General features: G+C 37.5%; 1 pseudogene; it reads right to left on the bottom strand.

The window, feature by feature from the left end:
• Positions 1-560: 560 nt before the first annotated feature.
• LOC108296015 lies at positions 561-1,388 on the bottom strand (annotated as a pseudogene).
• Positions 1,389-12,247: the final 10,859 nt, after the last annotated feature.

Genomic DNA, 12,247 nt, shown 5'->3' with positions numbered 1-12,247 from the left:
CAAATCTTGATGGTTTGTTAAAGCAGAGTTTTATTTTTCACTTATGTAACACGTTGGCTAGAAGCTCTACTCTGTGACTCTTCATTCTGCAACCCAGGGTGATGGAGCAACCACCATCATAAACATTAGCAGTCACTGTGGCGGATGGAAAGATAGTTGTGGAAGGCATCACATTGACAAATAAATGATCTGGCCTGGAAATGACATGCAACTATGGGCAACAACTTTTGTTCATAAATAATTGGCCAGAACCAGTTGGATGGCCCCATCAATCACAATGGGGCCGGGAAGTGTGGTCATATCATGTGACTGAAGGCAAAGAGCTCTAAGTATTTGGGGAACAGAGTTGATGATCACAATTACTATATTGAGTAAAAAGTGAAAATTACCCTTCCACCTTAGATTTTATCCACTCCCCTTCTAAGAATTATAGTAGTGTTAAAAATTCCAAACCTTTTTTTAAAAGAGATCTGAAGTGACTTTACCTTTATTTCCTTCCCTTTAATCCAATCATGAAATTTCACAGTGATTTCTGGGGTGGGAGCAGAAGGAAGGCAGTGTTAAGAATCATCGGGGCTGTGGCCCAGTAAGTCTGCGGAGGTGCAGGCAGGGTGGACCCTCACTGGGGCAGCTGGAGGAGGTAGGTAGGTGATGTTCCAAGAACATGAGAACTGGTATGCGACGATGTCCTCTGCAGCTTCCAGCTTGTGCAGCTTGATCAGGCCATCCCCTGCCTTGGAGTCACCCGCAGCAAAGATGATGACTGCCTTTTTCTGCTGCTCAACCTTTTCCACCAAAAATCTGGCTCTCTCTGCTTCCTATTGAGCCACCTGTTTGGCTTCCACTGCTTCTGTGAACTCCTTCCCAAAGGTCAGATGTATCAAGGACACATCATCCAGGATGAGCCCAAAGGTGGCTTCCCACTCCGTAAGGTCATCACTCACCTTCCTGGAGATCAGTTCTCTGGGTGATTAGTTCTCCAGCATCAAAGTGACCCACCACTGACTTGAGGATCTTGGTGGTGATGGACAGCAGCACATGCTCATCATAGTCCTCTTCGACGCTGGTGAAGATGCGAGGAAGCTGGCCAGTGATTGGCCAGAAGAGGATGCACAGTGTGTTATGGACATTCTGTAAATCTTTGCTACCAGTGATGGCTGGTACATTACATGGTCAAGAATGGCAGTCAAAGATAATTGATTTCTGTACCCATGGGATAAGAAACTGAGTCCTTTCCCCTATCACAATGTCTGGTATCCATGGAATCTGTCAAAGGTGACAGCTGTGTGCCTAGCATCCAAGTTATATAAGGCAGAATTCACCACACCTCCTGCAACAGCTAAGGCCAGGCCAAACTTGCTGATGTACTCAAACACTTAGGCAGCCATGTTTTATTCTGCTGGACCCTCTTACACCTGCTTCCACTCTGACCTCCGCATGAATTCCCCAGCCACACATACTTCCAAACTTTTTTCTATGGATTTCCATACACATACACACACGTTCTTAACCATGCATACAAACAGATTTTTCCATTATATGTAGAATCATATCTTTTTTCATATATCTTGTAGATCTACCTATGTCTGTCCACACCTCTCTCAGTCTCTTTAATGGTTGTATAGTATTCCATAGTATGAATGTATCACCCCTACCCATGAAAAGGTTTTTAGTCTGTTATTAGATTTTTACCATCACAATGCATACTTTATTGGCCATCCTTGCATGTGCATATATTTTTTTGCAAAATCATTTGGATTGCTGTAGTATAGATTAATAGAAAATAAATTCCTGAGCACTTTAATTTTTGCCAAATACTATCAAATTGCCTTCTAAAATGCTGTCCTAATTTTTAATCTCAAACAGAATATTAATGTGTATATTACATTTGGAATGTATGAAAGCGTACATTAAATTTTGAGAGGAATATTGACAAACACTTTTACTGATGGAAAAAATGTTAGACGATGAGGGATTTAGATACTACAAAAAATGAGTAAAACTCATTGATCAATGAGTATGATTGAAGACTTTTTGTGTAAACTGCTAGTGAGACCTTATACCTATTACTTCTAGGTTTCCTATCTGGAGAAATCCTGAAAAAGGCACACATAACCCTGTCATACATAATACTTTTGATTTTGTCTTAATGGTCAGAACTCAATACCTTTCCATATCCAGCTGCAAGGGAGGATGGGAAATGAATTTTCATTTTTGCAGACTATGTACTAAAAACTGGGGCTATGATCATTGTAGAAATCAGAAAGAAACCCTATAGTTACTTATACCAGTTTTTCCCTTTATACTTGCTTCTCTGTGTAGTCTGTCCTGAGATAGTCCCTTCTGCTGTCTCTCAATGGCCCCTCACTCATTATTCCTCTTATCTATTCCCCTTCTTTGCTATGGGTAGGGGTGATACATTCATACTATGTCAACTTTTTGTGTCTCTGCTTCTAATTTTTTCTCTGCTGCTTCAAGTTTTTTCTCTTTCTCCTCTGTGAATTGTAACCTCCCTTTCTGTGTCCTGTCCATCTGTCTCAATCTTTTGCTATCTCTCTGATTTCTTATTTGTGTGCCTTTGGCTATGGTGGTTTCAGTCTCTGTGTGTCTTTATTTCTACCTCAGATTCTAATGGCTAGCACTAACAACAGAGTTGGCTGCCACTTTATGCAGCTATTTTCAAATGACAGAAGTGCTTGAGAATAAGAATTCTGTAAAAAGGATTTCTTGATTGGTTGAAAGTTGGATTAGGTAACTATTGAGGTCCTTTCAAATTTGAGTTTGAGAATCAACTTTCTCTCCCCAGTATACAGAACCTAGTTAACGTTATTGCATCTCTGTTTTCTGATTGAAGAGATAACAGGAACTCAGGGCCATGTGTGTGTGAATACCAGACTTCATCGCAAATTACTATGGCATTACAAAATGTAAAAGATAGAGATAAACATGTGTTGACTAAAGAACTGCCTCTCTGTGAGTATATGTATGTATGTATGTGTATGATTTTATACATATACATATACATATACACATATATGAAAACTTATGAAGATACCAAAATTTTCTGACTGCAAAAATGTAAAAAGAAATGACATATAATTGTGTGCTATTTGCAACTAGCTGATATTTTAGACTGGGTCTATTAACTGTGTCCAAATGTATCCATAAGATAAACATGTTTTAGTTTCTAGAGTCAAGAGTTTGCCATATAGGTACTGTAAAAAATTAGCATGAACCAGAAACCTGGCATATCTGGTACTTTAAGGGAGGAAGGGAAAAAAGTGAAAAAGGTAATTTGCAAACCATACTTGAAAGTCATTCAAGCATAACATCATCATTACAATTATCTGTCAAATTATTTAGTTCAATTACATTTTTTAAAGCTCTCTCTTCAATATGGCATTACTCATCTCAGGATTTAATACTCCAAGGAGAGGAATGCTAATGCCTTCATTAGCCATTATCTTAGCATCTTTATTCTTTAGAATTCATCATGTGGCCTTTTGGAATTTTTATGTACTGACCCCAGGGAATCAGTAAACACAAAGCTCTCAGGGGAGTATGAACTTCAGGAGTAAGAACCATTGCATAGTTAGAGCCATGGCAGGAGGGGAGATTCTTTTTAGGAAAAAAAAGTAATTTTGAAATAATTGAATGCAGAATAATTGCCATCATAGTAGGTATTATACATGCTTCTGTACACTTTATTCACACAACAGTAAGTTGGTTGTAAAATCGCCAAGAGAAAAAAGTTATAAGGTAATAAACCTAAATTTCTGTGTAAGATTTCCAGGAGTAACTCGAGCTGCTTCTGAAACTTTTACTATTTCAGCAGATGTGTGGGAACCATATGTTGGGAGCCCAGTGACCACTGGGCTGTAAGGAATGTTGCAAGATATTCCTTGATCAGTGATGATATATCAGGCCAACTGCTGTTGTAGATGATAACACTGCTAGGAGATTAATTACACTGGCCTTTCTCTTCGACTGTTTGAATTGAGGCAGTTTGGCAGATTTTCCCTTTCAATGGGAAATCTGAGTCACCTACTGAACATGCTAAAAAACACTTATTTTTTTTGGTATTCCCTTAGCACTTAACAAATATAGGTTGTTCTTCATTTTTTGCACTTGACTAAGTACTCTACTATGCATGTATCTCCACAGTGAGGTTATAGTTCCTTGAAGAAAAGAAACTACATTTTATAATCTTAAACTTGGTTTGTGACTCCCATAACATCTAACTCCTAGGGCAAAAATAGTTCAGTAGTGGTTAAGAGATTGGGGTTTGTAGCCACACAGACCTACATTCAAATCCTTTTTCCATAATTTATTAATGTCATGATCTTGGGTAAGTCACAAGGGTCAGTTTTCTGAAAAGTAAAATGGGGATAATAATAACTCATAAGATTGTTGAGAGGATAAAATGACATAAAACAGTTTAGCACAGTGTCTGGCTCACACAAAGTACCCAATAAATTATTATCATAAAATATTGTTATTCAGCAAAGTTTGTTGAATTAATTGACTCCTGTGGAAATGGGATTGGTAAATATATGTACTTAAAAACTTTATATGCTAGGTTTTTCTAATTCTGATGGATTTTAACTGACAGGAAGAGTAGCATATAAAATAATTCTGTAGTTAACTTATTCAATTCCAGTGATGATTTCCCTAGTTAAAATCAAACATTAACGATTTTATTTCGCAAAGAATAGGGAGGGATAAATTAAATAGGCAATTAGACATATATCTGCATTAGTTATTTTCTACATATAATATATCTGAATGTCAGTTATAAAATATAGTTCATATTTTGGGTCAATATGATCACATAATGTCCACTGGGCAAACAGGATTTTTAAAGGCCTTTCTCAAATCATCTTTTTTTTTTTGTTTTGCCACCATTTATAAACTATCAGAATGCTACAAATGATATTCTATCTTAGCAGGTTATGGTCCCTACAAACTGTCAGCTTTCAGCCAGAAATAGTGAAGGTACAATCATGGATAGAACAGGTTTGGGGTAAGGAGAACTTGGCAGACTCCTAAAATATAACCAGCATGGTTGAGTTAGTAACCAAGTGAATACATATAGCAGGAAGAGCTATAGCAGAGATGAGCCAATGTTCTTAACAAAGCCACTGGGGTGATATAAGTTCTAAATAGAGGGATAAGACAGGGGAGCTAGAATGGGCACGTGGTTCAAGAAAATTTTGAATAATAAGCTTTCCTTTGAAAGTCCAGAGCCTACATAATCATCTGGATATCTGACAGACAAGGTCTATGGAAACCAAAGAATCGTGTGGAGTACTTAATGGTCTTTTCAGACTTTTGAGGTCTCCAAAAAGCAGAATTCTAAGATAAGGATTTGGATGTAGGTAGTTGATTTGGGAAATGATCCCAGGAAGTACTGCAAGGAAGTGTCAAGGTCAGACTAGAAGGGGGTGGTAAAGCAAATAAGCAGGTTGCCACTCAGTAGTGCTGAAATGTACCAAAGGGTGAGGGAGCTGGGGTATTTGTTCACCAACTGTCACAATTGATTGAGAATCATTTAGTGAGTATTAACAACCTGGCACTTCTAGTCTGCCTCCTATGCTGGTCAAGCTGCGTTTGCAGACAAAGAAGCCCCTCTGGCAGAGAAACATAGGAAGACTTTTGCAGATGACTTTTAGAATGGGTCGAAGAAGACATGGACAGAGCACCAACAGTGTTCATGATAGCAGGAAATATGGTACTTCTCAGATTTGGATAGTCCCATATTAGACAAGAGATGTTCTGTTTCAAATAAATGAGTAACTTGAAAAAACACCAAAAGTTTCCACTCATTTGCATTACATGAACATTTGATAGGATGTTATCTACATAGATCTTGTTCTTTTATTCATTAAAAGTATTTATTAATCAGTTATGTTTTGTGCTCTATACTAGGTACTCAGGATACAACAGATGGTGACTAAGTGGCTGCCCTCATGAAGTTTACATTCTATTAGGCAAGGAGTAGGCAAAGACAACCAAGCTAATAAATGTAACTGATTCATTAAGTGTTTCAACTCATTGGAGTATAAACTTGAAATGGTATTATTTTTCCCACTAATTGCTGTTTACTGCGTTCTGTTGTATTTACCCTTTTCCACTAGGAGATTGGGACCATGATAAATAGTTCAATCTGATTCTATAACTTTTTAGCTGCTTTCAGATATTAGGAGAGTCTCATTCTAATTTTAAAGCCTTTGTCTTGCTTACTCCAAGCCCTATCTGATGCAAATGCTTCTCTTCCTTTTTCTTCAAACAGATGGGATGTATGTCTCTAATGGCTATGAGTTTGCAGTGTGTATTGTAGCCTTTCATTTCTTCTTATTTATCCCCTTTCCCCTGTTCCTGTTTTGGTATTTCTTTGGGAGGAGAGTTGCTGGGGAAGAAGGAGAGGGAAAAGACAGATGCTTGTGACTGTGTGTGTCTTCTCCTTGGTTGGTCATAATTGCTCTTCTAGCCGTCTGTGGGCACTATATAAACAGGTAGTTATAACAGCCTGCTAATGGGAAGCTTCTCCAAGCATCTCCTCTGGACATTGGAAATCCCTTGCAAGATTGTTACATCATCTGTCAGACCTTCAGCTGGTGCCATCATATCACTTTCTTATCACATGCATTCATCTTGCCCCATGTTGCAAAGCCTCTGGCAAGAATCATGTATTTACTTAGTCCAGCTTGGACCTTTGGGTGTATGTCAAATTCATTTTCCATGCCTCTTGGGACTCAGATATGTTTGTATGTTGGGAGTAGGTGAGAATTAGTCTTGATCCTCTCGTCATCTGGAAATATCCAGCATACCACCTCTCCCCAAGATTCTTTATCCTAGCTCCAGTGGTACAGGAGAAGTTCACCATGTCTGATGGTAAGTATATGGTCTACTGGGAAAGAAAAACCCTGTCTTCCTTGTCCAAAGGTGGTCTTCTCCTTTCCAGGTTTCATTGTTTATTGATAGAGTTGGGATGAGGTGATAAGGAACTAGCTGCATTGGTTCATTGCGCTAGTGGCTTCAGACATCAAACTGGAAGTTTTCTGAATTTAGAGTATCAGGTAGATCTTTGAGGTCAATTCTGGGAAAAAAGAATCCTACCAAGTACTCAATATCACCCTGTTACTCTTACATTCTGGGTAAGGCTCTATACCTTTAGGCACAACTAATTATTTTAAAAAAAATCTTTATATAGAATGCTGGACCTTTAAATGTTATCCAGAGACTATTCTTGCCTTTCCAGGTTTTCTTCCATTCATTATTTCAGTGATTGCTGTAGTTTCATCCTCATACCTCCCTTTGCCATTTTTGTATCTTGAGTTTATGATGAGCCCAGTGTACTTCAGTGGTGCCTATATTCTGATTATTTTCAAGGTCCCTAGTTAAGTCACCATATAGGTAACCAATTTACTGATTTCTCTTAAACTCAATGGGGATAAAAACTTAAAGATGATTTTCCCCTTTAGTTCCTACTGGTGGCACTTTACAAACTCCTTTCCCTGTTATGGGATGGGGAGACTTAATAACATCTCAGTTCAATTCCATATCCTTTTCAGTTATTTTTGATTTTGGAAGAGTTTCATTCTAATTGCTTGAGGCTCAATACTGTTCACCTAAAAATGAACTCAAAGTTGTGTAAAATCTCTTCCTATCACATAAACAACTGTAAGTGCTTATCAATCTTATGAATAAAACAAGCAAAGAGATGAGCTAGAGATTGACAGAGTTAAGATTGGGTAGTTGGGAAAGGCCTTTTTGTGGGACTGAGACATGTAGGATGTTAAGAAACTGTGAAGAGTGGAGAGTATCTCAGGAGGAAGACAAAGTGCAAATGCCATGAGAAAAAAAAAAAAAAGTCTTGGCACATTATAGGAACAGATAAAACGACCATAGTGGCTGGAGCATAGCCAGCATAGAGGAGAGCTTTGTGAAATGAGATCAAAGAGGCATCTGGGGGCTCCACCTATAGGCCCTTGAAAGTCTAATGGAAGGAGCTGGATTTTACTCTAAATCCAGTCGGAAGCCATTGAAAAGTTTTAAGCAGGGAATCTCACATAATTTAATAGTGAACGTTCATGTTTTCTTCTATTTGCATAAAAATAAAGCCAGAAGTCACCAGATTGTCACTGTTTCTGTAATGGAGTTTTGAAAAATGTAAAATTGTAAGTGTTGTTTTGTTGAGGCCAAGATCTGTGGTTCAAACTTCATATTCTTTATTTTGACTTTTCAGCTGCCAAGAAAAGTGAAAGATGAAGCCACCATTTTTTCTGGCCCTTGTGGTCTGTTCTGTAGTCAGCACAAATCTGAAGATGGTGTCAAAGAGAAATTCTGGTAAGTTGCTGGCAACTTGCCACTATTTGGTCAAAAATGTATGGTTTTTGTGAGCATCCAGAGGGCATCTGCCCCTTTAACTGTGAATATCTTTAAATAGAAACACTTGTATTTCAGTTATGTTGGAAAGTAGCCGAAATAAAAATGAGGTTTAAGCCTACTACTGAGAAATTATTGGGAAGCCAATGGAATTTTGTTAAACTTCAATGACCAATATACTCTCAGTGAATAATGAAATGTTAAGGGCCTACTTAGAGTTGGTTACATTTGCTAGTGAATAAACAAGTGGGAGCAAACATTTACAAATGGGAAGATAAGAAACCTTTAAAAATATATATTTTTTGCCTCCTAATTAAGTGTGTAGCATTACAATTTAAAAACTTTGATAAATATCTGTGAGTTTTAGTTCCTTATAGTCCCAATTGCTAACAGGCAGAGGTTTATTGCCTCCAAGTTCAGGATTATTAGCTAATTGCCCAAAGAGGAATTTCTTGAGAAGAAATATCTATTCCTAGAACATGGTGGCCTGGCAGGCAGCCATGATTGTACTAAGAGATTAGCTGTAGCCAGTAGACAGTCCAATCAAAGCTTAATCATTGTTTAATAATACTTGGATATATATGTCTTTCAGTTTTGATTATATATTCTAGCTGTAATTACAAACTATGCATGAGATTTTAAGAATTGATTTTCTGTCTGTAATCATTCCAGTAAGATATTGAGAAATGTATGATTATATGGAAACAAAAGATTATGCTGAGGCTTTCTACTGGTTTCTAATTCAGTTATTTCTGAGAATTAAATGTATTTTATTTACTTTCTCATTAAGTATCAAACCTAGGCAATAAAATGTATGTTTTTCAAAGCAGTAAATGTGGGTAGAAGAAGGTGCTTAGAGTTTGGTTAATGTTTGTTTCCTGAGGTAAGAATACTTACTAATTGAAATAGCTAACAAATAGTTTTGTTCTTCAATTGATAGTATATTAATAAATCTTTCCAAAGGTGGATAATTTATCACAGACTATAGAGTAACACTGCTGAAGTCTAAAGGATCCTGGAGTGATAAAGATAGGGCAGTATATTGGCTTTTTCTCTTCTTATAGACTCAGGTCAATATCTAAATTACTTTTGTATATTGTGACTCTCTTTCAGCTGAATTTGTGTTTAACATTTTACCTGTTATCTCTCCAACTCAGCATATCATTCATGGCTTCCTTTCCTTGCTTTACTTTTGAAGTTTTGAAGTCCCATTTTTACCTTCAATCTTGGTTTAAATTTATAGTTGCTGAAATAAAATACTTGGAAAGATTATTTAGTAGCAAACATGATGTATTGAACCAGATTGCATTTTCCTCACTTGATCATGTCATAATGTCTGGAGCAGAACTGAAAAGAAAAAAAAAATGAGGGTTTAAAAAGTCATCTGTTTTATGGTAGCTTAATTCAAGTAAAATCCAAGCTGAAAAAAAAAATAAGTTGCTGTCAATGTATTCTGTTTTATATCTTGGTTTGCTTATTATATAAGAGAAGACAGGCTATTAAAAACGTGTGTGTGTGTGTATGTATATATATAGCCGGGCAAGGTGGCTCACACCTGTAATCCCAGCACTTTGGAAGGCCAAGGTGGGTGGATTGCTTGTGCTCAGGAGTTTGAGACAAGCCTGGGCAACATGGTGAAAGCCTATTTCTGCAACAACAACAACAACAACAACAACAAAATTAGCCAGGCATGGTGGTGTACACCTGTAGTCCTAGCTACTCAGGAGGCTGAGGTGAGAGGATGGCTTCAGCCTGTGAGGCAGAGGTTGCAGTGAGCCAAGATCGTACTGCTGCACTCCAGCCTGGGCAGCAGAATCCGACCCTATCTCTAAATAAATAAATAAATAAATACACAGTTTATCATTGATGCACATGTCATTAAAAGATCACCTTTTTGATGTTTTGCCTCTTTATTTTGCTTGTCAAGTGTGAGGCCATTTGTGGCTTACTAGGGGTTCTTAGCTTTGTTTTCTTAGTGTGGACAAATGGTATCATATCTGCAGTCAGCTTTATTGAAAAAACATCCAAAAAGATCTTTCCCTGAGAGCCAAAGTGTTAGAATGGATTCAGTCTCTGCTTCCCTATTCCTTTATGCCTCACGCCCCCTCCATCCCTGCCAGGACAATAGCAATTGTGATATTGGAACAAAACTTCCTACAGGTCTATGCAATGGAAATAATTTGAATGCACAGTTGGTTCTTTTCTTTTATGCCTTTCTCCTTCTGTTTATGGTGTATATGGAGTAGGCAGAAAAGACTAATAGGTTGGTGTTGGTTTGTGTTTGTCTGTGTGTTTTTTGTTTGTATGTTTATTTCATAAGACAAAAAAGATTGGACCTGGGATGAATAAAAGACATCCTAAGTTGTTCATAACTGATGAAAATGAGGATACTTTGCAGCAGTTCTTTTCAACTCTACTCTTCTGTTTAGCCACCCCTATCATAACCCCCTCTTCAGCCCTATACCTCTATTAATATTATTATTTTTTGCAGAAAATATGATTATTTGCACTCTCATTATAATAGTCCTATTTGAGTTACCAGATCTTTTGAGGAACAGTAAAAATGCTTTGGAAAATTTGTAGTACAAGTTTTTGCTTCAGGCAGCTTGTTAAGTCCTTTGCCCATTGCCGATCAAAGAGATCCAGGTTTAAGCTTGCATGGATGCTCTTCATGGAACCACTAATAGAACTCATAACTTTTATTTTTTTCCCCTCTTCCCTTCCCTCAACTCAAGAAATGAAAAATGATGGCATCCTTTATTCATTAACATTTATGACTGTTTAGTGCCAGATGTGAAGCTAGTTATGATTTCTATGCAGTTCATTGTAGACAAGAGATCCCTTTCACTGAGATCTCTAGAACTGCTGTTTCTAATGGCCTCCCTTATGCACAAGACAGAGAGGACCAAGGCTTGAAGTTTTTTGTCCTGCACTTGTCAAACAGGGAAAAGAGCTTAGTAACAGATGTGAGTTAGGTTTTTGATTTTGGAGGTTGGCTTGTTTTAATCTACTCTGGGAACATATTGAAGCAAACCTGGTTTAGGGTGGTGTACAGTTTTTAGAAGCTACAGCACAAGCTGTGCTTCCCTGTAATGCCCATTCACACTGGGCAAGCCCAATCATCAAACCTGACTTGGAAAACAGCAAAAATGGCTCTGAGACTGCATCTAGGGCCTGATTGCATTAGAACATACTAAGATACACAACATTTAATTTTAAGAACTGTAGCTGATTATTCACATGTAAGTTTTTGGTCTTCATGTAACACTCCTTCAGTATTCACTTTTTATAAATTTAGGGCTGTATAAATAAAGGTCATTTGGAAAGCCTATTTTATCAAAAACAAGTTACTTAAAGGTGTCATTCTTTATGGCAGGAATTTGGCTAATATCTTGATAAAGAACAATGGCAGAAATGGCCATTTCTTTTCCCAGTAGAGGACACAGGTACCTAAAACTCATTTTCAATGGGTAGGTGGGAGAAATTACTCTTCCTCAAGAAGTCACTCAAGACCTTCTATTTAGCTGTTTTTTAACCTGAAAAATGATGTCCTCAGAATATACATGGACTTTATTATTTGGGACATTAAATTGCCTCCTTAAACTTTCTTTTGGCTTTTGCTGCTGCTGCTGCATGAAAATGTGAGCCATGTTATTCAGTTGTTGGCATTCAGCTCTTCTAGCATGGACCTCTGTATCAGAGAAATCATCAGTCTGATGAGAGGGTATGTTAATTTTCAACCAAACTTGGGTCATGTTGCAGTCAGTTTATCTGGAGGATGACCTAGCACAACAGTTTTTCAGTGTTGGGATGAAAATTGCAGAGCTACCTGCATATCTCAATCAGCTAGAAAATGTAG

This window comes from Cebus imitator, unplaced genomic scaffold, assembly GCF_001604975.1.
Source record: "Cebus imitator isolate Cc_AM_T3 unplaced genomic scaffold, Cebus_imitator-1.0 Scaffold677, whole genome shotgun sequence".
Lineage (NCBI taxonomy): Eukaryota > Metazoa > Chordata > Mammalia > Primates > Cebidae > Cebus > Cebus imitator.
This window is presented reverse-complemented; position numbering and strand designations above follow the sequence as displayed.